Source organism: Gallinula chloropus (assembly GCF_964237585.1).
Source record: "Gallinula chloropus genome assembly, chromosome: 1".
In the NCBI taxonomy this organism is placed as follows: Eukaryota; Metazoa; Chordata; class Aves; order Gruiformes; family Rallidae; genus Gallinula; species Gallinula chloropus.
The window spans coordinates 213,169,559-213,181,594 of NC_140085.1; the positions used below are offsets into that span (position 1 = coordinate 213,169,559).

The 12,036-nt window shown below is 50.1% G+C and overlaps 1 protein-coding gene and 1 pseudogene across 2 annotated transcripts in view; one reads left to right on the top strand and one right to left on the bottom strand.

Annotated features, from left to right (window-relative positions):
* STARD13 (StAR related lipid transfer domain containing 13) overlaps window positions 1–12,036 on the bottom strand; it is a gene marked incomplete at both ends in the record, with an annotated part of 297,240 nt that overhangs the window by 266,188 nt on the left and 19,016 nt on the right. The gene's annotated exons all lie outside the window — the stretch shown is intronic.
* LOC311204946 (serine/threonine-protein kinase TAO1-like) lies at window positions 2,572–4,383 on the top strand (annotated as a pseudogene). The gene has a single exon. The product of its transcript is annotated as a serine/threonine-protein kinase TAO1-like (transcript).

The window sequence follows — 12,036 nt, forward strand, 5'->3', positions numbered from 1 at the left end:
AACCAATAACACATCACAGAGGTAAAACAGGGCACAAGATTATGGTCCATCTCCTTAAACAATTACTTGTTCTTTCATTAGATTGAGAAGTAAATACATTCCAGACATCCAACTATTTGTGCCTTTTGGAGCAAAGGTTTCTGCACCCTGTTTTTCAGCTTTCAAGTGTTCTTCACTGATCTTATTCAGCAAAAAACATCTGTGATAAAAGGCATATTTGTTTCCATGTTTTGCCCATGAAGCTTACTGCAATAGGCATAATAGCTGCCAGCAAATCTAAATTTAAACTGAAAGAATGTGGCAGCAATGAACAAGTCCATATAGAACATCCAGAGGTCAGGGTTAACCTCACTGCCAGACCTCATCCTATACTGGAAGCAGAAAGGCTTCCAAGTGAAGGGTTATGAGAAAATTGCACAACTCTAAATTTATCTGATAACTTGCAGCTTTCACTTCAGAAACTTTCAATAGGACCAATTGTTCTGATAATTAATGTACTGTACAACTCAGAGAGATAAATTACTAAGCTCCAAATAAAAAGATACTAACGCTATTTAACCCTCCTCCCTAATAATAAATCGATTTAGATAAAATTCTCTCTGATGTACAGGCTAGATCCACAAAGAATGATTTTGTAGAAGTATTTCAGAGAGCAAATACCATATTTCGCTCTTGCCACACTGATGGAGCCCTTCCACTGTCAAAGATGCTCTGTGTAAAAGAAGGTGTCAGCCACTGTTGGGTTTGCCTATATGGGCTGGGGAAAAGAGAACAGATTGGTTCCTTAGACTAAATCCTTCTGGAAATAAAGTATTTAGAATACAAAGGATTCTTTTCTTCTCAAAATAGATATATGTGTGCCTCCTACACTGAAGACAAAATATTTCAAGGGGAACTTTCCCTCATATCCCACTACAGTGCTGTTTCAATAGTTACACGGCTTTTGGATGAACAACTAACTTGTGGCACCTTCATCCTGGAAAGCAAGCCAAGTCAACTTTGCAGGTAGCAATCATTCCAGGACCTGTGCCACTGTCCAGCAGAAATGCTCAAGGGAAGTCTCTTCAGTCTCTTAAGTCACATAGGTAGGCAGGTTGTTGGGAAAAAGAAAGCTCCTTGTGGATGTTGCATGAAGTTCAGAGCAATTGGGTCCTTCTGGTCCCAAACACATGGATGCATTGACTTAAGATGGACTGGGGGCCCAGGTGGTGGTGGTGGCAGCGGTGGCTGGGCCAGGCCTGACACCCTGTGAGGTACTTGTGTCCCTCAACGAATGCCTGTACCAGCGGAGTTAAGTCTCAGCATCACTGAAATACTGCACCTCTTGCTATTACTGCTATCTGAGATAAAGGGGACTTGCTAATAAGACGCTTGTAAAGGGTTAAGGAAGACTTGCTAACAGGATGAAGTGCCACAGTGGTTAGGTCAGAGGTGACCTCACATAAGCAATGCCTCACTTGAACAACTCCTAGTTAGTCTTGAGTGATTAGTGTTCTCGAGATAATTTAAAGTGAACCCAGGACTGATAAAGAAGCATCATCAATGGAGACATAACTTTGAGTCTAACACCATATTTTGAGTAAATTGTGAGTTCAAGGACGATGTGCTCTGTGAAAATAAAATTACTTCTTTGACGAGTTCCAGCCCCCCCCATTGGTCTAATGAACTCCTTATCTGTTCATGAATTCCTTGCTTGTCTTGTAATTGCTCATAAATTCAGGCAAAACGTTTCACTGTAGCTACTCTGAGCTCCCCCTTGTCCTGGAAGGTGTACAAAACCTGCTGAAACCAAACTTGCAGTTTGGATCAGAGCCAAGGGGTAACTGAGTCTGTGCAAAACAGAAGGTTACTTGTGGTGACGAAGAGGAGCCATCCGGCTTCATCCCCACGACCCTCAACGACCACCGACAAACAGCAGCGCGCAGGTGCAGTGGGGAGGAGTTGATGGAAATCACCTCTTGGGACTAATTTTAATACGAAGCAGGACAGGTTATGAATAAGTACAGGTGTATGAGGCAACCTAATGAATAAGCACCATTGAACTGTATATAACCAAGAAGAACTGCCAGGTTAGTGTGCACGTCTGCAGTGGAGCAACCCCCCTGCACCCAGCGCTGAACCATGACAACCAGCAACTAATGGAATCCCCCACCTGACGTGAAGTCGATTTGGACTGATGGGATGCCTCAGCTCCCTGGTGGTAGATATTGCAATCTCTCTCTCTCACACACACACACACACACACACACACACACACACACACACACACACACACTCTTTTCCCTTTCTTTCCTCCCTTCTGCACGCTTGTTGTAGGCTAAATAAAGTGACTTGAACCTTGACTTGCGGAAGAACTTTTTCACAGTGAGGATGACAGAGCCCTGGGACAGGCTGCCCAGGGAGGTGGTGGAGTCTCCATCTCTGGAGAGATTCCAGCCCCGTCTGGACGCCTGTCTGTGCAATATGAGCTGGGGAGCTGCTTTGGCAGGGGGGTTGGACCCCATGAGCTCTCCAGGTCCCTTCCAACCCCTACAATTCTATGATTCTATGATTCTATGATGTTGGTTGGCCCCAGAAGTGATTTTAGCCATGGATGAAGGGCAGTATGCTGGCAGAGTAGATGTTTGGTCTCTTGGAATTACCTGTATTGAGTTAGCGGAAAGGAAGCCTCCTTTGTTTCATATGAACGCAATGAGTGCCTTATATCACATAGTGCAGAAGGAATCCCCTGCACTACAGTCTAATGAATGGTCTGATTATTTTCAAAACTTCGTAGATTCTTGCCTCCAGAAAATTCCTCAAGACAGGCCTACATCAGAGGAGCTTCTGAAGCACATGTTTGTTCTTTGGGAGCAGCTCAAAACAGGGTTAATAGACTTGATTCAGCGAACAAAGGATGTGGTGAGGGAACTGGACAACCTGCAGTACTGTAAAATGAAGAGGCTCCTCTTCCAGGAGGTGCACAATGGCCCTGCAGTCGAAACACAGGAGGAGGAGGAGGAACAAGACCACAGTGTCAGCAGGACAGGAACAGTGAATAGTGTTGGAAGCAATCAGTCCATTCCTAGTATGTCTATCAGTGCCAGTAGCCAAAGCAGTAGTGTTAACAGTCTTCCAGATGCCTCAGTTGATAAGAGCGAGCTGGATATATGGAAGGGGGACCACACCGTGATGTCAAATAGCTCTGTCATTCATTTAAGGTCGGAGGAAGAAAATTACAGGGAGGAATCAGATCCCTGAACAAGGGCATCAGAACCCCAGTCTCCTCCCCAAGTGTCTCATCGTAAGTCTCATTATCGCAACCAAGAGCACTTTGCTGCTATACGCTCAGCATCGCTGGTGACAAGGCAAATGCAGGAACATGAACTCTGAGAGCAGATGTCTGGCTATAAACATATGAGACAGCGACACCAGAAGCAACTGATGGCGTCAGAGAATAAACTGAAGGCAGAGATGGACGAGCATCACCTCAGGTTGGGCAAAGATCTTGAAACACAGCACAACAATTTTGCTGCAGAAATGGAAAAGCTAATTGAAAAGCACCAAGCAGCCATGGAAAAAGAGGCTGAAGTGATGGCCAATGAAGAGAAGAAGTTTCAACAGCATATTCAGGCCCAACGGAAAAAAGAACTGGACTGTTTTCTGGAGTCCCAGAAGAGAGAATATAAACTCCATAAAGAGCAGCTGAAAGAGGAGCTGAATGAAAACCAGAGCAATCCAAAAAAGGAGAAGCAGGAGTGGCTCCCCAAGCAGAAGGAGAACATCCAGCATTTCCAAGCTGAGGAAGAAGCCAACTTCCTGAGGTGTCAGAGGCAGTACTTGGAGCTGGAGAGTCGCTGCTTTAAGAGATGGATACTCCTTGGCTGCCATAATCTGGAGCAGGATCTGGTTCAGGAGTGGTTAAACAAAAGGCAGACACAGAAGGACCTGGAGCACGCCATGCTGCTGTGTCAGCACGAGTCCACGCAGGAGCTGGAGTTCTGCCACCTCAGTACCATCCAGAAGATGTGCTGTGAGCTGATCCGACTCCAGCACCAGACCCAGCTCAGCAACCAGCTGGAACACAACAAGCACCAGGAGCAGGAGCTGAGGCGTAAGCACGTCATGGAGGGCCAGCAGCAGCCCAAGAGCCTGAAGTCAAAAGAACTACAGATAAAGAAGCAGTTTCAGGATACATGCAAGATCCAAACCAGGCAGTACAAAGCACTGAGAAACCATCTGCTGGAGGCCACGCCACAGAGCGAACATAAAGCTGTCCTCAAACAGCTCAAGGAGGAGCAGACCTGGAAGCTGGCTATCCTGGCTGAGCAGTCTGATCACAGCATTATTGACATGATCTCTACACAAGCTCTGCGTTTGGATGAAGCACGGGAAGCAGAGTGACCGTGACCTGTCCTGTCCTTTCCTCTGCTATGTTTTTTTGTGTGGAATTGGATGGTTTTGGGTTTTGGTTTTACCCCTGGTCCTGTCTCTAGGCACATCAAGGATAAGAGGGTTGTTAGGGGTAGTCAACATGGTTTTACCATGGGGAAGTCATGTTTGACTAATCTAATAGCCTGTTATGAGGATCTAACCAGGTGGATAGATGATGGTAGGGCAGTAGATGTGCTCTACCTTGACCTCGGTGAAGCATGTGACACCATCTCCCACAGCATCCTTGTGGCTAAACCGAGGAAGTGTGGTCTGGAAGGTCAAGTACTGAGGTGGATTGGGAGCTGGTTGAAGGGAAGAAGCCAGTGAGTTTTGGTCAGTGGGACAGAGTCTGGCTGGAGGCCTGTAGCTAGTGGAGTCCCTCAGGGGTCGGTACTGGGACCTGTACTGGTCAATATATTCACTGGTGACCTGGATGAGGGAATAGAGTGTCCAGTCAGCAAGTTTGCTGACGACACCAAACTGGGAGGGGTGGCTGACATACCAGAGGGCTGGGCTGCCACTCAGCAAGACTCAGACAGGCTGGAGAGGGACAACGGGTGCAAGCTGGAGCAGAGGAAGTTCCATGTGAATACAAGGAGAAGCTTTCACTGTGAGGGTGACAGAGCCCTGGGACAGGCTGCCCAGAGAGGTTGTGGAGTCTCCTTCTCTGAGGACATTCAAACCTGCCTGGATGTGTTCCTGTGTGATTTAGTCTGGGTGATCCTGCTCTGGCAGGGGGGTTGGACTGGATGATCTTTTGAGGCCCCTTCCAACTTCCTAATGTTCTGTGATTCTGGTCCTGAAGGCCGTAAGCTGTATTAGCACCGCACGTCACACAAGAGAAGGGAGAGAGATTGGAAGGGAAAAAGAAAGGAAGAAAGTAAGTGAGCTGAAGGGCAAAAATGCTTTGGAAGACAACTGCAGACTACTGCAGAAGTTTCAAAGTGCAGTAGCTCACCATCCCAGGGAGCCTAGTGTGAGAACTCCACTGAGGGTTTTTGTTGTTTCTAGTAAAGGCAACTGGTTTCATACTGGACTTCTCATTTAAAAACTGACAACTTAAAATGGCATGTAGCTGGGTTTAACATTAAATTGTAATTTGGGTTTGCTCCAATTATTTTTTTTAAAAAAAACAACCCTCTTTTTATTTTCCCAGTTCACAATGCCTACAGCAATTCTCCACCTTCTAACATATTACGATGTCAAGCAACACCGGAATTTCACAAACCTGCTGTCTAACAAGCCTGCACTGCCGACACATGCTACAGAACTGGCACCCGAATGGCCAGACAAGCTGTCTTAATTGACATCTGCTCCTATTTCAGCACATGAATTATCCTCTTGGGTTATCCCATCTTCAGCTGCTTCAGAGAGGATGCCAGCTCGTAATTTATCTATTCTACTGCTTCCTCCACCTTGTGAGGTGCTTCTTGGATCCCAGACACCTGCTCTAAGCAGTAGTCAAAATCATAGAATCATAGAATCATAGAATGGTCTGGGTTGGAAGGGACCCCAAGGATCACAGAGCTCCAATCCCCCTGCCACAGGCAGGGACACCAACCTCCAGGCCTGGAGCTACACAAGGCTGCCCAGGGCCCCAGCCAACCTGGCCTTGAACACTTCCAGGGACGGGGCATCCACCACCTCTCTGGGCAGCCTGTTCCAGCCCCTCACCACTCTTTCTGTAAAAAACTTCCCCCTAATACCTAATCTAAACCTTCCCTCCTTTAGCTTTAGTCCATTCCCCCTTGTCCTGCCATTATCTGCTCTTTTAAAAAGTTGAATCCCCTCCTGCTTATAAGCTCCCTTCAGGGACTGGAAGGCTGCAATGAGGTCCCCCCACAGCCTTCTCTTCTCCCGGCTGAACAAGCCCAGCTCCCCCAGCCTCTCTCCCTAGGGGAGCTGCTCCAGCCCTCTAATCATCCTTGTGGCTCCTCTGAACGCTCTCCAACAGTTCCACATCCTTCTTGTATTGGGGCCCCAGCTCTGGACACAGGACTCCAGATGGGGCCTCCCGAGGGCAGAGTAGAGAGGGACAATCCCCTCCCTGTCCCTGCTGCCACCCCTCTACTGATGGAGCCCAGGATCCCATTGGCCCTACGAGCTGCAAGAGCCACTGCTGGCTCATGTCAAGCTTCTCATCCACCACAATCCCCAAGTCCTTCTCAGCAGGGCTACTCTCAATAAGCTCTTCTCCCAGTCTGTATCTGTGTCTGGGATAAATCTGTGACATTGTCCATTTGCGTTCAATCTGGCACTGTCTGCAACAGTGGTTGCTGTACCTGCACATCAGAATGACCACAGATGTCAAAGCAGTTTACACACACAGGTACTAAGACACAATTAACTTCTTCACCAAGAATTACTAACCTCAAAATACAGCGAGCCTTACGATGACTACCTTGGAAATCCTAACTACCCCGTGCCTTTTCACACAAGGGTATCTGCACTGCTTGATGGCTTATTGCTGGGGCACCCATGCTGGAGCAGTCTGGTCATGAAGTCTGCACCCCGTGGAAGGGACCTGCACTGCAGAAGCTCTGGAAGACCTGCAGGCTGTGGGAATGACTCCCATTGGGGAAGTTGCTGGAGGACTGTCCTCCCTGGGGAGGGACCCCATGCTGGAGCAGGGGAAGAGCGTGAGGACTCCTCCCTGTGTGGGGGACAGAGTGGGAGAGACGTATAATGAACAGACCCCAACTCTCATTCCCTGTCCCCTTTGCTGCCGGGGTGGAGGAAGAAGAGGAATCAGGAGTGAAGTTGTGCCCTGGAAGAGAGGGGTGGGAGGGGGGAGTTCCAAAATTCCAGTGTTTTCACATACCTGGTTTTCAGTTATCTTAGTTTTTAAAATTTATACCATTAAATAATTCGCAGGGAAACATTAACCATAAATTGTCTCCACGCTTTATGCCATTTCAGCCACTCCTCGTTTTTCTAAGCATGTGCTTTGGTGCCTGCATTACGCAGGGAAGCGTTAACACAAGAGGAATGCTACTGATAAACATGGAACTGGTGAAATGCCTGCAACGCCATCACTGCCCGGCACAGCACCCCCCTCACCGAGACCATGGCGGCCTCAGACCAGGCCCGTCCTGCCACCGCGTCTGGCGCGGCGCGGGGCCTGAGAGGACAACACCCAGCACGTCCCGCCGAGCAGGGCTGAGGGGAAGTGCCCCCTTTGCCGTGCAAGGGAGGAGTTAGGGCACATATCGAAGCGAATGCGTCCCTTCAGGCCGCAGCCGCGGCTCCCTCCGCCATGTGGCACTTGCGGTTGTGAGGCGGCGGGCGAACGGCCTCCTCTCCTCTCCCTCCCCCCTCCCAGCCCAGCCGCCATGCTCGGAGCAGCGCTGCCGCCCGGCCTCAAGGGAAGAGGAAGAGGAAGAGCAGCGCTGGCAGCGGCTCCCTGAGAGGAGGCAGACGCGCCTCCCTGCAGAGGGGGCGGAGGGGCGGCTGCCGGGGCTCAGGCCGCGCAGCGCCGCTTCCCGCCCTCCCCAACAACAATGGCGCCCGCGCGCGCCCAACCGCCCGCCGCCGGAGCCCGCCCTTTCCAGCAGCCCGCGCGCGGGGAGGGGGGGGGGGGGGGAGGAGGAGGGGGCGGGGCCCCGCCTCGGCCAGCGCCCCGCGGTGCGCGCGCAGCTGCCCCCTCCCTCCCGCTTCCCCTTCTCTTCCCGCTCCCCCCCCCCGAGCGCGCGCGCCGTCGTGACGTCGCGCTCGCGGGCGGAGCCGGGAAGGAAAGGAGAGGGGCGGGTCGCGAGCGCCGGCTCGCGGGGCGGCAGCGCCACCTGGCGGGCAGAGCTGCGAGGCGCCAGCCGCGGCCCCAGAGCGCTCCCTAACGTCCCCGGAGGGGAAGGGCGCTGCCGCCGCGGGCGGGCGAGGAAGGGCTCCCCCCCCCCGCCCCCCGCTGAGGGCTCTGGGTGGGCGGCTGGGAGATGCCGGGTGGCTGCTCGGAGACGACTCCCTGCCGGCTCCGCGCCCCGCCCGGCAGCCGTTGGGCCCTCACGGGCTCTGTGAGGAGAACGGCGGCGCCCAGCGGGGAGCCGTTCCTCCAGAGAGCGAGGCTGAGCGCTGGAGCCGCCTCCCGCCGGCCCTCAGGGAGCGGTCGGACCGTCCCCATTGTCTTCAGGGCGCCCGGGGGCCGGTGTGAGGAGCCGCGGGGGTGCCCGGGGCCGTGAGAGGGACGTCGAGCTGCTCCCTGCCCCGCTCTTTCCCCGGCAGCTTCCCCGGTGCTTTTGTCTCGGTGTAAAAGCTGCCACGACCGGGGCCCGGCTTCGCTCCTTCATGAAGCGGCTCTTCCAGCGGGCCGTGCCTCTGTTTCCCCAGCATGAAGGAGCGCTTCAGCTCCAGGAAAACCTGCTCCCTGCAGAGCTGGGCGTGCGGAGCCAACTCCTGATGCCTCGCCTGAGGTAGACAAGGCTTACAGAATCACAGAATCACAGAATCTCAGGGGCTGGAAGGGACCTGGAGAGATCATGGGGTCCAACCCCCCTGCCAAAGCAGCTCCCCAGCTCATATTGCACAGACAGGCGTCCAGACGGGGCTGGAATCTCTCCAGAGATGGAGGCTCCACCACCTCCCTGGGCAGCCTATTCCACTGCTCCGTCACCCTTACTGTGAAAAAGTTCTTCCCCATGTTGGTGCGGAACTTCCTATGCTCCAGCTTGCAGCCATTGCCCCTTGTCCTGTCCCCACAGACCACTGAAAACGGGCTGCCCATTCCCCCTGCATCCCAAGTCTAAGATATTTATAAACACTAATTAGGTCCCCCCTAAGCCTTCTTTTCTCCAGGCTGAACGCAGGTTTGACAGGCAGTCAGGTGTTCAGAAACGTTCCTGCAATCGCACACGCTGCTGGGAAGTCACTACCCTCTATGTTCAAAGCAACACTCACCCCTGCACAAGCACTGCACTTAACGATGGCTGAGTGCACATCCCACTGGGGGAAAGGGGCACGTCTGGAAATCACACCCGTAAGGTTTGAGGTACAGCAAAAGCAAGTGGAGAGTCTGGCACCTGGGAAGGAATAACTGCTGGAATCAGTACAGGCTGGGGGATGAGCTGCTGGAGAAGAGCTCTGTGGAGAAGGACCTGGGGGTCCTGGGTGATGACAGGTTGGCCATGAGCCAGCAGTGTGCCCTGGGGGCTGAGAGAGACAATGGGATCCTGGGGGGCGTCAGGAGGAGTGTGGCCAGCAGGTCACAGGAGGGGATCCTCCCCCTCTACTCTGCCCTGGTCAGGCCCCACCTGCAGTATTGTGTCCAGTTCTGGGCTCCCTGGGAAAAAAGGACAGGGATCTCCTGGAGAGAGTCCAGAGGAGGCTACAAAGATGATGAAGGGCCTGGAGCACCTCCCCTATGAGGAAAGGATGAGTGAGCTGGGACTGTTCAGCCTGGAGAAAAGAAGACTAAGGGGGGACCTTATGAATGTTTATAAATATCTGAAGTATGGGATGCAGGGGGAATGGGCAGCCCCTTTTCAGTGTCTGTGGAGACAGGACAAGGGGCAATGGCTGCAAGTTGGAGCACAGGAAGTTCCACCCCAACATGGGGAAGAACTTTTCCCCAGTGAGGGTGCCAGAGCCCTGGGACAGGCTGCCCAGGGAGGTGGTGGAGTCTCCATCTCTGGAGAGATTCCAGCCCCGTCTGGACGCCTGTCTGTGCAATATGAGCTGGGGAGCTGCTTTGGCAGGGGGGTTGGACCCCATGATCTCTCCAGGTCCCTTCCAACCCCTATGATTCTATGAATGTTCTATACAGCCTGCCCCTTCTTCATACCTGACAGCAGAATAAATCACACTGACTCACTTGAGACTGAAAAATAATTACATCAAATCTGAGACCTGATTAAATTGCCTGGATTTCAATAGTCTTAATGAATAATATGAACTTTGTGGATAATGACAGTTATAAATGTATAATTTACCCAAATTCTCCCAGCTCAGTAACACTGGTTGTCAGAGGCACGCGATAATTGTGGATTGTCTTTGATGTGTGGTTTGTCTTGGGACAGTTGATTGCTGCTAGTGGAGAGACAGCCTAAGCTCAGCTCTGGTATTTGAGCACAAAAGGAGACTTCAGGTGACAAAGAAAATTCTTCAAACTCCTACATTTCAGCACAGTTCAAGAGAGAAATGTCTAAAATGAAGCATTTCCAAAGCGTTTTAAGATTTGTTTATTTGGTTAGACACAGGAAAATGAGCCTGAGTGGGCAGATTTGGTCAGTCTTGGTTTTTATCTTTCTGGGGATATGAAAGGGTTTTTCTTCAAAGTCCATTATATTTTGGAGCATGAAAGGGACGGGTATGGTGAGAGAGGAAGAAAATAAATCCTGGATTCTGGAAGCCAAAGCCAGCCTGAAATCACAGTTCTTTTAATTACCAGGAGGATCAGCCTCCTCTCTTGACATCACGACACTCAGGAGAAACTGAGCAGAACAGAAAATCAAAGATTTGAATCCTGAATTTGAACTGTGTTACAATACAGCTCTGGGTGCCAAGGGAACTTAATTTTAATTGTGGCCCTTTGTCATCTGGTTAAACGCAAACGGCAATAAATAAAACTCCCAATTTCCATTCCTTAATAAATTCAACTCTTACATTCTCAACCACACAAATCAAAATATTTTTAAATAGCTCTTAAAAATCAGTTCTCTTCATTTTTCCTTCAGGGTGGTCCATCTTCTAGTTTCATTTACTTTTCATAATAGACCTTTCCTAAGTGTTCCTTACTGTAATTTATAGTTTTAATTAAAATGCTAAATGTATTTTTTCCCTCTTCTGTTATAATCTAATGGTAATTATATGCAAAGTAATTAAACTTTAAGTAATTTTAAAAATTATTTTTATTTTCCTGCTTGATGTTTAAGGGAACAAAGTCATCCTGTTCTGCCTTGGTGTCGCTCAATTGCTGTGACATTTCCCTCACAACTATTGAATATTTGAGGTAGTTTCAAGCCAGTTTGAAAGATGGGAAGAAGTATCAGAAAGATCAAACTCTAAAGTTTAATCCAAATTTGTGGCTGGATAGGCAGAAGAGTCTCAAATGACTGTCCACTATACTTTAAGGGTAAGATACCAGCCCATATCATTTCTCAGATGCTGCCCATCAGCTTATATGTGATAACTGGCCAAGCAGTGAAAGGATATCTATAGCTAAAGCATGTGTTGTCTCTTGCCAGAATAACCAGGGGGGAGGTTTGGGGAGATTCTGGGGAAAGGGAAATAGAGGAGACGTGAGGAGGTGTGGAGAAAATAGTGGGAGGTGGAAATTGGAGATAATGCAAGAATGCTGGGAGGGGAGGCCGTAGGAAAGCAGGATACCTTCGTTAGTGCAGAGTGTCCTTGTGGCAATCTGAAATCAGAGAAAGGCTTTGGAACAGTTCAGAGATAATTGTCTTGGGGTGATTAGGTGAATTCTGTAGAAACAGTAGGATGACAATACATTTTCACTTCCTACCCAGAGACACTTGATGTCACAAGTGACAGTTTTCCACCACGAAGGGCAATTAATCCCTGATAGAGAAAACCGAAGAAAAAGACATTGTGAGGGAGGTGATGTCTTGTTCAGGTCTCATTTAATAAATTTATAGGACTTGTGACACTCTTTCCACATGCTCTTTTATTTTTTTT